Below are 21,646 nucleotides of genomic sequence, written 5' to 3'. Positions count from 1 at the left end.
GCCCCCTTGTTCATCTCTTTGATTCCCCGGCTCTTGACCCTACGCTTCCCACGACTACTCTTCATTGGATTTGCCCCTTGTATGTACTTTTGCCTGCCTGCATATAAACGCAGTTTTTGACTTACATTGTGACTGTCTCAACTTGTGTGCGTTACAAAATAACCAACCTCACCGAAGACAGTCACAATGCGTCGCGCTGAGGATTCGCGCGGCTCACTAGAGCGGAGGAACACGTCACATTCAGCGCGAGGAGCTACGGTGTGGAAGCATGATCGCGCGCTCACAGCCCAGGGCCAGCAGGTACGTGCGATTTTTGATTTTTGTCACCCTGCGTCACCTGTGTCTGCCCCTGAGCCCGTTTATGCTTCCCATGCGTTTTTGAGCGCCGTAAGCTCTCCACCCCCGGAGAGGTTTCACGGCTCTTCAGACGCTGACCAAGGGGTTTTTATGCGAGGCAGCGGTTGTGTAACCCATAACCCCGCCCTCGGCATTATGGACCCAGCGGCCCAACTCGTGGGTTTGCGTCAGGGAGCCAAACCGTGGAGGCTTATATTATGGATTTTTGTGTCCTGGCGTACCAGGTGAATTTTAATGAGGTGGCTCTGAAGACCATTTTTCAATGTGGTCTGAATGAGCCAACCTCATCATTAATGCCTGGTGGTCGCTGCCCCTTAACCTGGCTCAGTTTATTGACCTCGCCCTACTGTACTCTGGTTCCTCGTTCACTGTGGGGGAGGCAGACACTGAACCAGCGCTCCACACCAAGACCCCCGTCTCGAAGCCTACCACGGCCCCCGTCTCGAAGCCTACCATGGCCCCAGTCCCGAGGCCTGTCACGGCCCCAGTCCCTAAGCCTGACACGGCCCCAGTCCCGAGGCCTGTCACGGCCCCAGCCTCGAAGCCTGGCACGGCCAACGAGCCGGCGCCCATGCCTGCCACGGCCAACGAGCGGCGCCCATGCCGCCACGACCAGCGAGCGGCGCCCATGCCGCCACGCCAGCGAGCCAGCGCCCATGCCGCCACGGCCAGCGAGCCAGCGCCCATGCCCGCCACGGCCAGCGAGCCAGCGCCCTGCCTGCCACGGCCGGTGAGCCAGCGCCCATGTCTGCCACGGCCAGCGAGCGGGCCCATGCCGCCACGACCAGCGAGCCGGCGCCCATGCCGCCACGGCCAGCGAGCGGCGCCCATGCCGCCACGCCAGCGAGCCAGCGCCCATGCCGCCACGGCCAGCGAGCCAGCGCCCTGCCTGCCACGGCCGGTGAGCCAGCGCCCATGTCTGCCACGGTCAGCGAGCCAGCGCCTGTAGCCTCGACCCCCTGAGCCAGCGCCTGTAGCCTCGACCGTCCCCATGGCCACGTCCCCTGTTGGCCGAAGACGTAAGAGAAGGAAGAGGGCCCCTTCTCCCCAGTCTCGTCTGGTGCTCAAGACCTCTGCTCCGCCCTCAGAGTCTTCCACGGCTCTGCAGACCTCTGCTCCGCCCTCAGAGTCTTCCACGGCTCTGCAGACCTCTGCTCCGCCCTCAGAGTCTCCCACGGCTCTGCAGACCTCTGCTCCGCCCTCAGAGTCTCCCACGGCTCTGCAGACCTCTGCTCCACCCTCAGAGTCTCCCACGGCTCTGCAGACCTCTGCTCCGCCCTCAGAGTCTCCCACGGCTCTGCAGACCTCTGCTCCGCCCTCAGAGTCTCCCACGGCTCTGCCGGGTTCTGCTCCGCCCTCAGAGTCTCCCACGGCTCTGCCGGGTTCTGCTCCGCCCTCAGAGTCTCCCATGGCTCTGCCGGGTTCTGCTCCGCCCTCAGAGTCTCCCACGGCTCTGCCGGGTTCTGCTCCGCCCTCAGAGTCTCCCACGGCTCTGCCGGGTTCTGCTCGCCCCTCTGAGCCCTCCCGGGCTCCGCCTCACGAGTCTCCAAGGGCCCCTCACGAGCCTCCTAGGGCTCCTCCTCACGAGCCTCTCACGGCTTCGCCTCTCGAGTCTCTCAAGGCTCCATCCCTCGAGTCTTTCATGGCTCCACCCCTCAAGCCTCTCACGGCTTCGCCTCTCGAGTCTCTCAAGGCTCCATCCCTCGAGTCTTTCATGGCTCCACCCCTCAAGCCTCTCATGGCTCTGCTCCCAAAGACTCCAGAGCTTCCTAGGGCTCCGCCTCTTGAGCCTTCCATGGCTCCACCACCCGAGCCTCCTACAGCTCTGCTCCCTAAGACTCCAGAGCCTTCTAGAGATTCGCCTCTCGAGTCTCCTACGGCTCCGCCTCTCGAGCCTTCCACGGCTCCACTACCCGAGCCTCCTACGGCTCTGCTCCCTAAGACTCCAGAGCCTTCTAGAGATTCGCCTCTGGAGCCTCCTGCGGCTCCGCCTCTAAAGCCTCCCTTGGCTCCACCTCCAGAGCCTTCCAGGGCTTCACCTCTGGAGCCTCCTACGGCGCCACCTCCCCCGGCTCTGCCTCCAGAGCCTACCAGGGCTTCACTCCTGGAGCCTTCTACAGCGCCACCTCCCACGGCGTCACCTCCCTCGGCTCTGCCTCCAGAGCCTTCCAGGGCTTCACCTCTGGAGCCTCCTACGGCGCCACCTCCATGGGCTCCACTTCCTGAGCCTTCCAGGCCTTCGCCCCTAAAGCCTCCTTCGGCTCCACCTCCAGAGCCCACCAGGGCCTTGCCCCTGGGGCCTCCTGCGACTCCACCTCCCTCGGCTCCGTCTCCTGAGCCTTCCTCGGCTCTGCCTCCGGAGCCCCCCGAGCCTCCCTCGGCGCCGCCTCTTCTGTCTCTCAATTCCCCGCCTGCCGAGTCTCTCACGGCTCTGCCTTCCAAGGCTCAGTCTCCCAAGTCCTCCACGACTCCGCCTTTCACGGCTCCGCCCCCTGAAACCTCTCCTCACTGGGTCTTGCCTGCTCCCCTTGTTACCGTTCCTCTACCTGTCCTGTGGCCTCTTCCCTGGCCTCCGGACCCTATTCCTGTCCGGTGGTCACCTTCCAGACCCCCGGACCCAGTCCCTGTCCTCCAGTCGCCTTCCAGACCTCCTGACCCAGTCTCTGCCCTATGGCTGCCCCCTAGACCTCCCGACAACCCGCCTGTCCACTATGTTCCCCTTGACCTTGCCTTGAACTGCCCATTGACCCCCATGGACTGTTTCATCTCCCTTTTGTGCCTTCTGCCCCCGTGAGCTCACACGCTCGTTCTGCTCCCCGCGAGCTCACGCTCGTTCTGTTCCCTCGAGCTCTCACGCTCGTTCTGTCCCCACGAGCTCTCACGCTCGTTCTGTCCCCACGAGCTCTCACGCTCGTTCTGTCCCCACGAGCTCACACGCTCGTTCTGTTCCCTCGCGCTCCTCGCAGCCGAGCGCGGCCGTCAGGAGCCGTCCTATTCAGAGGGGGGAGTACTGTCACGAACCCCTTTCCTCTGCCCCATCTCAGCTTCCTCACACACGTACACTATCTCCCTTCTCGCTCACAGGCACTCCGCGAGCATGCTCGCTTCCCGCTCCCTCGTCCGCCCCCCTGAGCGTGTACGCTCTTTTTCCTCCATCGGGCTTCCACGCCCGGTTTTGCTTTTACGAGCTCTCGCTCGTAAACGATCTCCCCCCTCTGGCGCACTCGGCTCTTCCCCCAGAACATTATGACCACCTACACTCACGCGCATCCTATCCCCACACATTAGATTCACCTGCACTCGTCTCGTCACCTTCATTGTTCACACCTGCACCTTCCCCTATAAATACCCAGCACTTCCGTTTCACGGGTGTTGGTTATTGTATGTATTTAGATTCCCGTGTTTTGACCCTCGCTAGTCGCGTCTAGTTTTGACTTCCCCACTCTTGATTACCCTCGTAGCTTGCCAACTCCCTATTCCTCTCGTTTCCCTGTCTTTCGCTCCCGCTTATCCCGTCTTGTCTTGTCCATAGTTGTTAACTGTTTTCCCCACTTCAACCCCCGCTATCGTTCACCTCCCTCACTAGATCTGCCCCCTTGTTCATCTCTTTGATTCCCCGGCTCTTGACCCTACGCTTCCCACGACTACTCTTCATTGGATTTGCCCCTTGTATGTACTTTTGCCTGCCTGCAAATAAACACAGTTTTTGACTTACATTGTGACTGTCTCAACTTGTGTGCGTTACAGTGATAAGAGATTTTATAGCAAATAATTACATAATTTCAAGATCAATCATTTTTACATCTAGTGGCTAAACATTTAAAACATTGTGAATTTTAATGTTTACAGACTGGCCCCATTCATTTCCATTATAAGTACTTTAATGTAACCATGATTTTGTACTTTTTGAAACAAATGAAAAGTTGCATTTTTCTTTTTTTTTTTCTTTTGTGGTAATAAACATTAGGCCACAAATGCTGTCATTTAAGCTTAACTTGTAATATTCCCTTAAAAGCTTTTACGCTTTTTACAGAATGATTACTTCATGCTAAAACACAGACGTTGAGATCCGATCAGTGTGTGGGTGGGATGACAGAAATGTGATTCCCTTTTCTGTGCTACTGTAAACATCTTGATTGACCAAGCTTGAATAGAAAGAGACAAGTTCAAACATAATCTATATTACATGAGATGCTGTCATCCAGGATGATTGTGATATTTTCCAACTCATCCATGTCTCTCCACATCTTCCAGTATCTTTTTAATTGAATTTTTCTCAGGGAGAGGGCCCATTTTAGACAGTTTTCAACATAAAAGACAGATACCCCGCTCTAGGTACCCCACTCTATTGCTGACTCTTCAACCAATATGAATTTCCATTCTTGTCCAAGTTGGTTTATGCTAATTAGTGCTGGTTTGGTGTTGGTCTAACTGATGGACCAGTATTGCTAGGCTGTTTACTAGCAAAATATAGCTGGTAAAGCTTTTTGACCAAGTAGAAACTAGTTAAGAAATCTGAAACTAGTTAAGAACACCAGCACACCAGAATCCTGTGCTCATAGTCAGGTAGTCCTGCCCTAAATTACTCACCATTGTGAGCCAATGTTGTTTTGCCACACCCTGTCAGGCCATTTAAAAAGATTCCAATTACATTTGGTGCAGCTAATGGTGTAGAAATTACAAGTCTCCCAGAAAAAATAATTTAATCCTTAATTTTGATTCACAGTGCTAACCATCCGGAAGCATGTTCAATATTTTGATTAGAAATGATGATATCAAAATGTAAAATAACAGTGGAGTGATGACTGTTCGGAAATGAAGACACTTCACACAGTCGGACACTAATTTAATAATTAATTCACTCCTTTATATTTCATACATTCATTAATTCATTAATTTATCTGTTTGAGAGCAGACACCAAACACAAAACCGAGACTTGGAGGAGGACTGTTACTGAATTTAATTCGGCAGGACTCTCTAATTTATAACTCTACCCAGATTTGTTTTTGAAGGATATTGTGTTATTCCTCTTAGTGCTGACCATGTTCAGCCAAGAATTGTGACTTTGGAAAAACAATATTTGGGCTGAGCCTCTGACCCAACTCCCTCTCTTGTTATTTTTGGCGTGACTTGCAAGTCAAAGTGGACAACTGTCCAATTTTCTCTGTGACCAAAAATTAGGACATAAAAATTGGACATTTCTCTGGCCTTATCTAAAAGAAGTGACACAGAATATAATCAACTGCACTATGAATCCATGATACCCAGCCTGCATAAAGTTTTACAGGAATTTAAAAGCAATCTCAAGACATTTTGTACAGGAGCAGTTATATATATATATATATATAAAGTAGTCCAAGGTTGTCCAAGACATATGTTCATTCTGAACCCAAACCCTAGTCCTTGTCCAATCTAACTCTCCATGCTTATTTATAAAATTCACTAAGCCGAAATAACGTTCTCACTTTATTCCTTCTGGGTTAACTTGGATGTTCAAGTATGTCAGAAAAATGTACAGTACAGCTTTCTGTGCTTAAGCCAAAGGCTACCCACCTTTCTTATAAGACAATAAATATATTGACAGACAGTGGTCAAAACCACAAGGAGAAGAATAACGGAACACCAGCAAAGCTACATGTACATGTCCAAGGCAGAAGGCATGAACCAATGTTATCTTCTGCTCTCTCTCTCTCTCTCTCTCTCTCTCTCTCTCTCTCTCTCTCTCTCTCTCTCTCTCTCTCGCTCTCTCTCTGTTGTTTTGCCAACATTTACAACCGCAACGTTTGTCTGCTTGGTTTTATGCCACAGCTTTGTTATCGCCCTGCCCCTTATTTTAAAATAATCAAATTTCCATTTCTACTTCAACTTTTTTGACTGCTTCCAGATGTTTCACTTCAATTCACAATAAACAAATATGAGTTTGAAGAAGAAAATGCTGGGTGTCAACCATATACAGTAGTTGATAATAGGGTGGTATGATATGAATGTTGAACTATGCTCAGCCCCCGATTGAGAGAACACACAACCTGAAGAGTCAATGATACTTTACAGCTTTACTAATTATTTTGGCCTTACTCACCTCTGAAGCCTTTGTATAAATTATTGAGGAGCAGAAAGAAAATAATTTCTGTCTTCAGTGTCCAATTTATTTCACCTTACCATAGTCAAGTCGTAACATAAAAAGTGGACTTGTCCTCAATCTGAACCCAGTAACTCTTGCAGTGAAAGGTATTTTGACTTGACTAAGGCACTTTTGGTCTTCCTAAGGTCATGGAACACCTGGAAATATCAGGGAATTTCCAGATAAGTGAAGTAATGGAAATTAATATAATTTTACAAATCATGGACATTGCTATAGTTTAAAAACCTTTTTCTAGTTGTTCTCTGTTTTTAAATATTGAATCAGCTAATTGATATTGCTGTTTGTGAGTACTTTTCAAGAATCCCTTTGATTCCAAGGATTGGTGCCTGACATACATATGAAAATCTCTATTAAATGATTTGTAAAAATCCTAATCCCATAATAACAAATGTATGGAAGGCCATGGAAAAGTCATGGAAATTTACTGGAATAAGTGAAAAACCTGCTCTTCTTCCCAGGTTGCTCAGTGGACATAGTCCCTGCATTTAAATAAAGTACCAGAAGTCACTATACAATAACAAGCACATGCAACATGCCAAGTGATCCAATGTAGACTGTAACATCTCAGCAAATCAGTTTTTCTGCACTGGGGCTATTTTCAATATATAGAACTTGTAGTGATGAAACGAGTTTGTGTAGATATATATTTTATCATTTGGATGTTTTGCGGATGTTTTGCATTGTCTACTCTCAAACTCTTACAAAAGACAGTTGTAAATAAAATAAGCATGGGGTGCAGGTTTTCTATAACGCTGGAAAAAGGATTCACGGTTCTGCTGTTTTGGGTCAGGCAACTAAATTTGACGCACCTTAGTGTGCTTTTCAGTCAGCAAGATGGTGATAATGAGGTGCCAACAGTAAACAGCAGCAGATGCCAAAATACACACGCACATGCATACAGGCACACGTACACATGATTCCATGTTCCCACCTAATCAGCCAGTGCAGGTCTTTCTCTCTCTCTGGAATAATGTTAGTATTGGAGAGTGTGTAAGAGGGACTTTTACCCCATTATAGTGACATGTCTATAACCCTCACACACACACACACTCAATTTTACTTATGGCTGGATTACACAACACATATTTTACACCAATTTTAACCCGAATCTCAGTCAGGCATAGTTGGTGCTAGTCACCACTAGTCGGCTCTAGTCTGCAGATTTTGATAGAATTGGAGTCTGAGAAAATCGCATTGTGTATGTGTCATGGAAGCAAGCATGACACGGAATGTTGGTGAAAACCCAGTCAAGGGTATTTTTAATAGAACAATAAACAAACAGAAAGACAAGGTTAAACTAGGTTAAACAGGATAATAACGGCAGTACATAGGATAAACAGGAGAGAACTTGGAAGGGTCTGTTCAAGCATAGAAGAGACTGGACAATGAATGTAGTCAGTGGATAGTATATATAGTGTCCTTGATGAGTCCTTGATGAGTGACAGTTGGCACTAATCAGAATGAAGGTGAATTGGAGCTGGAGATATTGGATGATGAGGAGACCAATGGAGGCATGGCAATACCAGGGTGGTTTGGATGTTCTTGGTGGAAGTTGGAGAGGAGAAAGGGTAGAGGATGTCGGAGTGTGGGACCCAAGACTGCTCCTCTAGATCATACCCCTCCCAGTCCAAAAGATATTCTAATCTCTCCTGCCGATATCGGGAGTCTAACATGGCCTGGACTATGTATGCCGGTCCATCCTCCAGGAGCAGCGGCGGAGGTGGATCACTTCCTATATTGCCTCTGGAACAGATGGAAAAAGAGAGAAAAAAGTAAGGTTTAGTAACGATACATGGAAACTAGGAGATATACGATTGGAGGAGATTTATTGTGGTGGGAGCTGGGTTTATCTGTTCAGTGATTGTGAAGGGACCTATGTATCAGGGACTTAACTTTCTGCAGGGTAGATGGAGTCTGATGTTCCTGGTGGAGAGCCACACCTTCTGGTCAGGACAAAACATTGGCATGGATCTTTTGATGGCAGACAGCACAGTTTAGGTGGACATGAGCAGTGTTCCAGATTCTTTCACTATTTCTGAACCATTGGTCCACTGACAGGACTTCTGACGGCTCTCCTGACCAGGAAAACAGGGGAGGCTGGAAACTGTAAATGCACTGAAAAGATGTCCAGTATGCCAGAGTTTTCGGCATATTATGCCCAAGGGAGACAACGGCTCCACTCGTGTTGGTTAGAGTGACAATAGTTTCTTAAGAATCAAAATATCTCCTGGATCTTTTTCACATTTTGACCATTAGTTTGGGAATGGTAACCTGAAGAGAGGCTGATGGAGACATCCAGGAGATTGAAGAAGGCCAAACACTTTAGGTGAACTGTGGACCTCGGTCAGACACTATGTCCTCAGGAAGGCCATAATTCCTGAAGACATATTGGAGTAGTGCCTCCACTGTCTCTAAGGATGTGGGGAGTCCTTTGAGGGGAATAAGATGACACGCTTTAGAGAAACAATCCACAGCAACCAGAACACAAGTATAATCCTTGGATGGGGGAGGTCTGTGATGAAGTAAATTCCCATGTGGGACCATGTTCGATGTTAGGGAGGTAAGGGAAGGAGTTTACCGGTTGGTAGACATCAAGGAACGTTTTCTTGAGCATACTCCATTTTGACTCGAGATCTTGAGAAAGCCGGGGCCACCAATTTTCTGGATCAATGTGAGGGTTTGGGAAATTCCTGGTTGTCCAGATTCAGGAGAAGAGTGGAGCCATTGTAACAGCTGATGGCAGAGTGAAGAGGGAACATAAATACACCCTGAAGGGCAGTCATTAGGTGCTGGATCTTCAGAGGTTGCCTGGGCGATTTGCTGATCGATCTCCCATTGTATAGGGCTAACAAGGACAGAGGGAGGAAGAAGGGCCAATGGGTATTTTTAAATCTTTTCATATTTTAAAAGTTGTGTAGTGAAATCCATCCTGTTGTGTTTCACATGATCCCCATGCTGATGTACCACTGTTTGGACAGTGTAAAGTTTACGTACAGTTTGTGGCTTCTGGTTTATTTGGTGATGCCATGAATTTGGTTATCACCAGGTTCCAGGAGGCAAAGAGTCATGAGGAAGCCTTCAGGCAATTCCTTCCTCGCCACACTCAGGGTGAGGGGATGTTGGTCACCCAGCCCCGCCCTGGTCCTTCTTGACGGGAGGCTCAAAAACAAAGCGTGGCGAATAGTGCTCCCACTCATAGAGACTGGGGGCCGGTTCGTTGCCCCTCAGCAGCCCCCAAAGCAAGACCTCAGGGCAGTTATTTTTAAAAAGAGAAAACCCTGACGGTTTTGTGCCCAGCCTTGTGGGGGTAGCCCCCCTCGGGTTGGGGCGCGTGAAGCATTCACCTGTACCTTCCCGATACCCCCACAAAACCTCTCCATTCCCGCTGCCTCAGGTGTTTCGGTTTCCAGCAAAATGTTGGGTGTTCCGTTGCTTCCTGCCTTAGTCCAGGACACGGAATACTCGACATAACCTCAACAGGAAGTGTCAAAATTGATTCCCATCTCAGAGAACCTGGCAGCGTGGAAGCTACTGCCAGGTGTTTCTATGTGGGTTATAAGAACAGTAGAAAAGGCAACCGAATTCAATTCAATCACAGTCCTCTGTGTGGTCTCCACTACCGTGAAACAAGAACAAGCATGTCTACTGTGAAAGAACTGCAATATCTTTTGGTCAAAGGGGCCATAGAACATGTTCCCCTTCCAGAGAAAGAGTCAGGTTACTACAGCAGATACTTCCTGGTTCCCATGTAGGGTGGTGGGTTGTGTCCGATTTTAGACCATCAAAGCTTGAATCGATCAGTCGAGGCAATCAACACAGGAAGTTCCTGAGGTTCGCTTTATGGGGCGAAGCTTTCCAATATCGGGTTCTTCCATTCGGCCTAGCCCTATCACCCCGCACATTCACAAAGTGTATGGATGCAGCACTGGCTCCTTTGCAACTCTGGGGCATCCGCATGCTGAATTATATAGATGACTGGCTGATACTAGCACAGTCACAAGAACTGAATTTTCAGCACAGAGATATCGTCTTAGCTCATCTGGTTTCTCTGGATCTGAGACTCAACATCAAAAGAGCTTTCTCTCTCCTACTCAGGAAATTACCTATCTGTGGGTTGTATGGAATTCAATCATGATGCGGGCACAATTGTCTCCCGCTGAAATCGTGTCCATTCAGAACACCCAGAGCAAAGTCAGGCTAGGTCAAGGTTGCACTGTTCGTCAGTATCAACGAATATTAGGTCTCATGGCATCTGCATCCTCTGTGATCCCTTTGGGCCTTCTGCACATGAGACATTTCAGTTGTGGCTCAAAGCCAGGGGATTTCATCCAAGGGCCAGTCCCCAAGGCAGATAAGGGTTACGCACCACGTTCCTCACTTTGGGTCCCATTCTAAGTGCGTCTTGCCGTCGCAAATTGCTAACAACAGACGCCTCCCTGACGGGCTGGGGTGCGGTCTTAAGTGGTCGTCCAGCTCAAGGGGAATGGGAGGGTCATCAGCTCGATTGACACATCAACTGCCTCGAGTTGATGCCGTTATTTCTGGCTGTGAAATACTTCCTCCAGTATTTGAGAGGCTGCCATGTCCTGGTGCAGGTGGACAACACAGCTGTAGTCTCTTACATAAACCATCAAGGAGATCTACGTTCACGACAGCTAAACAGACTGGCACGGCAGATTCTCCTTTGGGCCCAGGGCAAGCTCCTGTCAATCAGAGCAGTTTATATCCCTGGATGCCTGAATGTGGGAGCAGATTTACTGTCCAGACAGAAAACACTGACGGGGGAGTGGAAACTGCATCACGAGGTAGTGGAACAAATCTGGTTGAGATTTTACAGAGCGGAAGTGGACCTCTTCGCCACCCAACAGACAGCACAATGTCCCCTCTACTTCTCTCTGAGTCACCCAGCCCCCCTGGGTCTGGACGCAATGGCACATACTGTACATGGCCCAGAATGCGCCTGTATGCATTTCCTCCGGTTTCTCTGCTCCCGGGAGTCTTGGCCAGAGTTCCCAGCAAGGGTCTTGCCTCTTACTGATAACGCCACGTTGGCCGAACAGGGTATGGTTCTCGGAGATAATGTCTCTCCTCGACGGCTCGCCTTGGGCGTTTCCGGACAGGAGGGACCTTCTGTCCCAGGCACTGGGGACAATATTTCATCCCTGGCCTGAGCTCTGGAACCTTCATGTTTGGACCCTGAAGGGTACCAACTGAGGGACACTGGGCTTTCACCTGAAGTTATCGAGACCATTCTAAGTGCTAGGGCTCCCTCTACTTGAAGAAGTTATGCCAATAAATGGGGTTGTCTTTGAAAGATGGTGCAGTGCACATAATGCAGACCCAGTTAACTGCCAGATTGCTTCAGTTCTGGACTTTCTGCAGGAAAAATTATCAGTAGGCACATGCCCCGCCACTCATGATTTATGTGGCCGCTCTATCGGCTTGCCATGCCTTGATTGACGGGATGCCTTTGGGGAGACATCCCCTTTTCAAACCTTCTGCAAGGACCAGGATCCCTTCATGGGACCTAGCAATAGTCCTTGAGGGTCTGGTTCAGACCCCCTTTGAACCTCTAGATTCAGCATCTGATAAACTTCTGACTCTCAAGATGGTTTTTCTTATGGCAATTACTTCTCTAAAAAGAATTGGGGATCTACAGGCTCTGTCCGTCTTGCCATCCTGCTTAGATTTTGCCCCAGGAATGGCTAAAGCAATATTGCACCCTCACCCTGACTACCTGCCTTAGATTCCTTTCTCGACCGTACATCCTGTCACTCTCGAAGCCTTCTGCTCCCTGCCATTCATAACGCCGGAGCAGGAAAGACTGTGTCTCGTGCTATTACACAACTGTACGGGTCGGACAGCCACACTGCGGCGGCGTGGGCATTCTCGTTCCCAAAGCGTTAATCAGCGCAGCATCAAAGTGTAGCTTTTTGATAGGGAAAGTCTTGGGTTACTTAACTGTAACCCCTGTTCCCTGATAAAAGCGGAACGAGATGCTGCGCTTCATTGCCGCACTGAAGATGCCCCAGGACTGCTCTTCAGACAAAATACCTGACGATGCACCTGTGGCGCATCTATTTCAATTTCATTGCCGTGTTGCACACATATTCACAGCTGATCACTCCTACAGACGTTCCCAAAGTGCTAAATCAGCACAGCATCTCGTTCCTTTTTTATCAGGGATCAGGGGTTACAGTTAAGTAACACAAGACGTTAATTCAGTGCAAATAATTAGACAAAAAAATTATGCATTCAAATTTATCACAATGAATTATGCTACCATATTTTCCTTTCAACAATTCAGGCTTACAGTGCCATCTCCATGTTTCTGTTATTCTTAGTCAGTTTGGGGAAGTAAGCACAGTCTCAGCGCTACAGGCAATGCATAGCTATACAGACAACAAACCAATGGCTGATCAAAAACAACAGAACAGAGAAGAGTGCTGGGATCATCAGATGCAAGTTTCAAACTACATTTAACTGTACAAAGCATCCTGCACGTGATACAACGAAAGTAAGATGCTAATGTATGTCTACAGACAGAACAAAAATGCTTAAAGGGTAACTAAACACCTGCTCAGAGTCTGACTCCACCCACTAGAAATATTTGAAAATGCTGGAAAAGTGGGCAGACCCCGGCGGGGATAGAGGGAACGAACTGAGTGCGGTGCTGAGCGGGGGGGGGGGTGCACCTGAGACTCGTAGTGATGGATTAATTGACAGCTGCTGTCAGACTCTATGTTATTATTATTCCTCACACGGTCGCAAGACGACATGTACATGAATCTGGCATGGTGAGCTGGAACCTGCTTACGTCAGCTGTCACCGCTTACGTCACGAAGTACCGCAAACAGCCAATAGGAAAATGCAACTGCAGTAGCCACCGTTCAACCTGAAGAGGGCAGCACTCAGACGTTTTTACACCATATATTGTAGAATTAAAACACTTTATAAACAAATGTCAAAAAAATTACTTGAATCAATGACCAGTACTAATAAAGCCCCATGCTTACAGATCATTACCTAAAAAAAGTTGGTTTAGGGTTTAGTTACCCTTTAAAGAGTGATTTATTCTATGGAAGAAGAGGAACTTTTTTATCCTGGACGAACTGAAGCACCCAAAGTGAACGAAGCCAGCATTTATACTACACATGCCACATAATGCCACGTTTTTAACTTATTGTTCCAGTGGGTAGCTCAGCGAGTAAAGACGCTGACTACCACCCCTGGAGTTCGCTAGTTCACATCCCAGGGTGTGCCAAGTGAATCCAGTCAGGTCTCCTAAGCAACCAATTTGGCCCAGTTGCTAGGGAGGGTAGAGTCACATGGGGTAACCTCCTCGTGGTCGCTATAATGTGGTTCGATTTCATGGGGAGCATGGTGAGTTGTGTGTGGATGCCGCGGTGGATGCCGTGAATCCTCCACACGTGCAATGTCTCTGAGGTAACGCATTCAACAAGCCATGTGATAAAATGCGAGGATTGACGTTCTCAGATGTGGAGGCAACTGAGATTCGTACTCTGCCACCTGGATTGAGGCGAGTCACTACACCACCACGAGGACTTAGAGAGCATTGGGAATTGGGCATTGCAAATTGGGGAGAAAAAGGGGAGAAAATTAAAGCTAAATGTACTGTTCCAGCCACAGAAGTAACACCAATAATGCAGGTTTGTATCTGCGTTGATCACCGCTTTTAATGCTGTATCGCTTCTTTGCTTTATTAAACTTGTCATGGAGCACCCTCCACTCATTTGTTGTGGTGACGCTGTCTTTGTGGGGTTTGTGCTGTGAATTATATACAAAAAAGGATACTTATGCACAATCTCTGAGAGACAGGCCATTTTAACAGCAGTAACAACTCAGCTGGCATGCACGATTGTAAATAAAAAAAGTCACATCCAAGCCACACCCACAATTAGTTTTAACCAATATCAATGCTCTTCAACCAGCCAAGTTCTCCAGGTCAAGAATTTCAGAGATGTGCTCAAAAAGGAGAAATATCACCAAACGAACATATTGGCAGAATCAAAAATACACTGCATTTCATCATCATTTGTAGGCGAACTAAGCGAAGCCTGTTCGCCCAGAAAGTACAAATTAGCCTTAAGTCTATCTTGGACAAATTGACAGCCTCAATTGTAAAATGGATCACTTTGGACTGTAGGTCAGTGATAGGCCTATGTACAATGATATGGAAACCAAACAATAAATTGAATTCTAAAGCCACTTTTTGTATTGTCTAATCAATGCTTTACTTGTCTGCTACAACAATGTAATGTTTTTGAATGATCTGATATTATTATAAAGGAATATTATTATAATGAATCTATATTTATAATTATTTTGATTAACTTGATATATATTCAATTATTTTATATTTATATAAATTAATCGCTATCATGTAGACAGCACTAATACTTATGTATATGCTGAGGTGGAGCATGCAGATATTCCTGAGGGCAGTGGAATGTAGAATCAGCTGACAGTACTGACTGTGGGCCAGAACTGAAGCCTGAGACTGTAAAACACATTCTCGATCTCTTTCTCACTCACTTTCTTAGTCACTCACTACTTTCTTGTGGAAAGGAACTTTTACATGTAACCATATGTTTTTGTCCATGGGGAAACTAAAGTTTGGGGCCATTTATAAACCAAGATGAGGTGGCAGAGAGCCCTTAATTTTAAAGGAAGGAACATGGACTATTCTCAAGAATGAGTGTCGTTGCGGCAGAAAATGTCAGGAAAAATAAAATAAATCTAATTGTATAATTCTCCAAATTCAGTTACAGTGCAACAGTGTTGAACAGAAGGATGTGACAAAGACATTTAATATTTATTAATAAAACCTTTCTGAAAATAGTGAGAGCATGATATTTTAAATTCAATGAAAGCCAATTTAAGTATAATTATATTTAGTTTTATTCTAAATAGACTGTGATGAATGGGGTTATTTAGCAATTGGCTGGCTTTAATTAAAAATGTAAATATTTTGAAAAAACTAAATATATATGTATATATTATTTTTAAAATGTCTATTTCATTAAAATGTTTTAAATGTTAATTTTGCCCCTTTAGAGAATTAACTCTTTTAACACCAAACACTGACAATGATCAACACTTTAACAATGTTACTGCAATCCATTTTGGCATGCAAAAAAAAGCACCAATGACAAACAACATTTTTGGTTTGTTATTTTGATAACAACTAATTAGTCACTATGTGTCCATATTTATTCTATATCAGCACTATTTGCATTACACAACTTTTTTTTTTTTATTCTCTCTTGTTCCAGCTGGACACTGATGCTGGTGATTTATATCACTGCAAACACAGGCCAGGGTCAGAGGTGTGCGGGTGCATTTGTGAGCTTATGTGTCAGATTCCAAGTCCACATTCCCCTAGTTCTGCACGTGCTCGGATGCCAGTGGCTTCCACACTACAGCGAGATCAGCCCAGGTTGTGTGTGTGTGTGTGTGTGTGTTTGTGTTTGAAACTAGAAAAGAGACCCAAATTAAACTATGCCAGACAAGGGTGGGGTGTTAGAGCTGTGGAGTATGTAATTTGTGCCAAATACTTTCAGGCCGTTCATACCTAGTTCATACCAACAATACATGCCCAGAGTTCCAATAATCCACACTAATCATTAGCAAACATTTTCTCTCTTGTGCAGTGTCTGTTACATTACTGCTGTGAAGCAGGAAGAAGAACTCTTCTAGTAGTTGTACTAAAAACTTCAAGGTCTACTGAACACTGAACACTGTTCAGTCAATGTAAGGCATGATAAATGCCTGAATTCAATAGCTGTATTGAACAGGCCACTTCCTGATGCACTTTATTTAATGGGACATACAGAGCAAGAATACTGAGCTTGATACAGTTTTTAATTTTAAAATGTAAGTTTTTTTTTTATTATTTACATGCTACCGAATGTTCCGGTTCCCAGAAATCGAGCCCATTCTGTCAAATTACTGACAAGCCCCATCTGCCATCAGACATTTTTTTGTTAGTTGTAAAGTGTTCATCTTTTCCTGTGGCGCTACCTCAGAGACACAGGTTCAGGTCTTTATAATCAGGAGGTAATCATGTTTACATAATTACATTTTTACTCCAATTACTGTTAGGTTTAGGGTTGGGGATTTGGTGTAAAATTTCAATGTTAATTCCAGTTGACTCTATTATATAATTGACAACAAAAAATACAACTTGCTTTTGGCACCACTCTGTGCACATTTTACCTTGAAACTGGAGTTCACATCACACATTCAACAGCACTCCCAGCTTTGGCCACCGATGGCAGTGTTTCGAATTTTGGTAAGCACAGACCGATTTCAGCAGCAAAACTTTCAAACTGCTGTCTTAGAATTCACAGAGAGATCAGTCTGCAAAAAGACTTGTTGATGTCACTCCCTCAAATATGATGTCAGAATGCCTGTCCAGTATTCACCTTATTCAGCCCGCCCCTTTTCAGAGCTCAGCTCTTACGCATTTTGTCATGTAGCGTCTTGTTTGTATTGAAGCTACTGAAAAGAATCGACCAAAGTGAAATACTTGTGGGAGCACAGAAAGTTTTTTGATGGTCTGTGAATCTGAGTTCATTGTAATCCTTGTTGTTCCATTTCATCGATGCAGAACATAATACTTGTGTTATTTCACATGCAAGTACATAACATTAAAAGAAATAACATATGTACTTTTTAGAATTTATTTATTATCCCAGATTTTTAAAACGCTTAAATGTGATTAAAATTGTTGTAAACAGAAAATGTGCACTTTCACACACGTGAAAGAGTGTGTGTGTGTGTGTGTGTGTGTGTGTGTGTGTGTGTGTGTGTGTGTGTGTGTGTGAGCGTGTATTTATAACTTTGTGGGGACCAAATGTCCACATAAGGATAGTAAAACCCGAAATTTTTCACCTTGTGGGGACATTTTGTCGGTCCCCATGAGGAAAACAGCTTATAAATCATACTATTTTATGTTTTATGAAAATCTAAAAATGCAGAAAGTTTTCTGTGATGGTTAGGTTTAGGGGTAGGGTTAGGTTTAGGGGATAGAATATAACGTTTGTACAGTATAAAAACCATTATGTCTATGGAAAGTCCCCATAAAACATGGAAACACAACATGTGTGTGTGTGTGTGTGTGTGTGTGTGTGTATAGTGGCACTTCTTCACCATCCTGGTTTAACACAAAAATGTTTCTCACCTTAACTATAACGCGATGGGTGAATGACATGAGAAGATGGCGTGGAGGTGTCGTAGAGAGATATTTTTAATGGCTTTGTGTTGTCTCTTTGAGTTTAATGAGCACGTAGGCATCTCAGTATGTTCAGTATGAAGGTAGGATCCTGTGGATTTATGAATGAAGTACTCTTGTTTTAAAATCACCTCCCTCTACTTCCAGTAATGACATCCCTGAACTCTTTAAAATACTCATGATAACTTTTGGCAACTTTGGTAACATATAAATCCACTTCACTAGTTAATTACACTTTGATATCAACACTGTAGATATCTATATAGACAATATTTTCAAGATGGCTGCACGCTAGTTTCTCGGGTGCATAAGGTGAATAGCTGAAATTAACAAACCACTTCCTGTTATGCTTTTTTCCCTCTGTGGTATGCACAGGCTGGCTTTTACAATCTTCCAGAGGAAAGTACACGTAATAAATGTAGAAATTTCTGATTAGCCTTGAGCCTTGTCAGGCAAATATCTGGCATCTTAGAAACCAAATCTGAGCTCTGAGCCAAACCTCCTTTTAAACAGAAGACGCCTGGCCCACCGCATTTTGGTGTTCTCGTTTCAGTACAATGCTGATTTGACATTAAAAAAAAGTACTGCCAGAGAAGACCTGTAATTCTGTCATCTAGGATGGAGAAGATTTGTACGGTAAACAGCTTTTGGCCTTCACGTAGAGGTCAGGACAATAGCTGCATTCATGATCCAAACTGTGTGTTGCAAAGATAAAAAATAAATAATAATAATCCATAAAAATCCATTTTAATTTTCCCTTTAATATGTGTTATGAAATGTATCTATGGTACAAAACATCCCTGACCACCAAAAAGTATTGTGTTCCCTGTGTTCTAGGGTTTGGCTCCTATTTGTGAAAGAGACATTTGTGTGTGTCTTTCATTCAGATGAAAAACAGTTATAAAACATCAATCTGTTAATAGCCGGAGGGAACTGAAGAATGAATGTCACAGGTCAGACTGTGTCTGTGATGGTTTAATGAATCAAGCTACTCAGGGAAGGTAAAAAAAAAAGAAGAAGAGACAGCAATGTTAACAATATTCATTGTAGCATTCTAATCCAAGCAGCTGGATAAAGTGTTGTATGTCTGATCAACATCAAGTTGTTGTATGCATATAAGAGATGCTCTTTACATAAACGGTGCAAGGGGTTCAAAACTGACAAAACAAAACAAAAGTTCCCCCAGAAATATGAAAGCATGAACCTGATGTCTTCCATGTTTCCTATTCTCTCTGACATAAAGTCCTTGAAAGTGGCACTCTCATAATAAAGACTTTAGAAGTGGAAAGTAGCATAATACCGAAAGCACAAGAAGGCAGCATTACTGTTGTAGTGCAAGGTAGCTATAAATGGTTTAATATATGGAAGACAAACCAACCACAATCACTCTGCAGCTTGTGAGGAATTTGTAATAAAAAAAGACCAATCTCAATTCTGTATGCAAACATCATGCTGATGTCATTAATACCAGTTACATTTTGAATGCTGAACACTCTATCAAAGTCAGTGGGAGATTTGTTTAGTAACATTTCCCATTGCATGATTAAGTACAGTAGGAAGATAATCTATTAACCCTATTTCATAATAATAAACATAAGTGTCTGCCTAGTCCTTTTAATTTGTGGCTAAGTAATCATTTTGTGGAGTAATTATGAAATTTGTGTTTAAATCCTCTAACTAAAAAAAATAAAATATAAACATCCTAACCATTGCAAATTGCAGTGACAATTTCATTTGTTTAGTGATCAATGTCAGGCAAAGTATAAAAAATTATATTTTTGTTATGACAATTCCCAACAACAAATGGGGCTTTTCCAATGCAAGGTACAACTCGACTCGACTCTGCTCGCTTTTTGGGGGTTTTCCACTGTGGATAGCACCTGGTACCTGGTACTTAGCCACGGCTGGAGTCCATGATGGAGGATGGTATGTTTTGTTACGTTAACTCTATACTCTGCTTGAAAGCTTCACTTTATTTAGTTGACCAGCTACTTTAAAGCGTCCTTCTAAAACAACCAGGACAATTTAACTGTTACACTTGTGTAAAATCACCATGCAACAACTGCTTTATGCAGCACAATGAGCTAGTAGCTAACAGCTAGCGGTCGTGTTATTGTTTATTGTTGTGTGTCGCGATTAAGATGATATCATGGCAGTAGAGGCAGCGCAAATATGGTGATCAGCCTATAATCCCACCCACGTTGAGGCGGCACTTAACTGCTTTGGAAATGCAAGATCGGAAAAGTAAAGCAAGTAGAGTCGAATCAAACTGTAATGTGGAAAAGTGCCACAAGTCATCTGGTCCAGAAATATAGAGCACGAGACAAAGTCAAAGTGGAAATGCTGGCTAACACCACAGCTTTGCTTTAATGTCTAAGCTGGTCAAATGCCCTCAGGAATATCTTCTGAATCCCGGAGAAATACCATTGATTCAACACTGATCATTGAAGAAAGATAAGAGTATACAGCTGCCCTCTGGCTTATATGCCCAATGTCAAATCAAAGTGAAACTAGTGTGGATGTTGCATGGACTACTTTTATGGGACTTAGAGGTTCTTTATTAAGCTTTAAAGTAAGTCACTATCAACTTGTATAGAATTAAAAAAAATTCCTTAAGAAAATGTTTCCTTTTGTGTCCCACGTAAATAAATTTTATTTTATAAATTTTTTATAAATACTTATAAAAATTTTTCTTTTTTTGTGAACAATTACTTTATTAGCTTTTTTATCATTAGATTATACTCTTTATATGGTATTTTTTTTGTTATATAAAACAACTATAAACACAAATAATTTTTTTTATTATTATTATTATTATTACTATAGAAAGATTGCACCCACAATTTTTTTAAACAATTTGATGTTTTTGACCTAAGCATAACGAGAACACTTTAAATTTACAATACAAATCCATGACTTTTTAACACTTTATCTAAATTCCATGACTTTTCCAGGATTGAAAATCACAATATAAAAAGAATTCAATACTATGTGTCGATGTGTCCCTTTTCCTCCACAAGCTAGGCAAATCCAAAATTACTGATATTCCAAAAATTCAACAAAGTCCATTATAAAGGAACAATTCAGTGATCTGACAAGGAATTCAAGAAATGTCCAAGCCATGATATCTTTACTTTCCCTTGTACACTTCACATTCAGTTTTACTGTGACTTGAAATTAGTATGACATAGCTGCAGTCCACATGAATTTCAGTTCCAGTAAATTTTTGCTGGATCAATATCAATATTTCGTTCAATATCACTAGCCACGTCTGATTTCTAGAACATATTGATTTATTTTGACAATACTAAATATATACTGCACTCACCTCTCTCTCTCTCCTTGCCTCTCTCTGTCTCTGCCTGTCTGTTTATCTCTTTGAGTGAGAAGTGAAGGAAGAAGATTCTGAAGACAGATGAGGACTGTAGTTAAATGCTTCAGGCAGCATGGTTTCCACTTTTAAGGACGGGTAGGAGGGGCAAGGCAAGTCTGTGAAGTAGGTAGGCAAAAAGTGAGGGACAGAGAGAGAGAGAGAGAGAGAGAGAGGATCAAATAACCTTCCACCCAGGGCGTTGATCAGTAGCTGTTATGACAGTTTACCAACAGTAAGCTCCTTATTCAAGTACATTGCAGTACTTTGCATCTTTAAGACTAAACTGCACAAAAAGTCATTTCTCTAAAAGTTCTCTACAAAGGATTAATTATTCAGATGGCACACCTATAAACATGTAAACATTTGTGATTTAAGGATGATTTAAAAACCAAATCAAGATGTGTGAATCAATCATAGTGAATTTCTTGACAGCTGGTCGAAATTTCTTCAGCTGAAATCGGTTTGCGCTTACCGAAATCCAAACCCTTGCCCCCAGTGGCCAAAGTGGGAAGTGTT

The 21,646-nt window shown here is 44.4% G+C and overlaps 1 protein-coding gene across 1 annotated transcript in view; it reads right to left on the bottom strand.

The window, feature by feature from the left end:
* Positions 1 to 21,239, bottom strand: part of LOC127639435 (collagen alpha-1(VIII) chain-like) — a 31,113-nt gene extending 9,874 nt beyond the window's left edge. Inside the window, exon 1 of the mRNA XM_052121449.1 lies at positions 21,086 to 21,239. The gene's annotated coding sequence lies outside the window, so the exon portion shown is untranslated. The remainder of the gene's footprint in view (positions 1 to 21,085) is intronic.
* Between the last annotated feature and the right edge of the window lie 407 nt (positions 21,240 to 21,646).

This window comes from Xyrauchen texanus, chromosome 48 (assembly GCF_025860055.1).
Source record: "Xyrauchen texanus isolate HMW12.3.18 chromosome 48, RBS_HiC_50CHRs, whole genome shotgun sequence".
NCBI classification, from domain to species: Eukaryota; Metazoa; Chordata; class Actinopteri; order Cypriniformes; family Catostomidae; genus Xyrauchen; species Xyrauchen texanus.
Note: the sequence above shows the minus strand (reverse complement) of the source record. Positions and strands in the feature narration are given on the sequence as shown.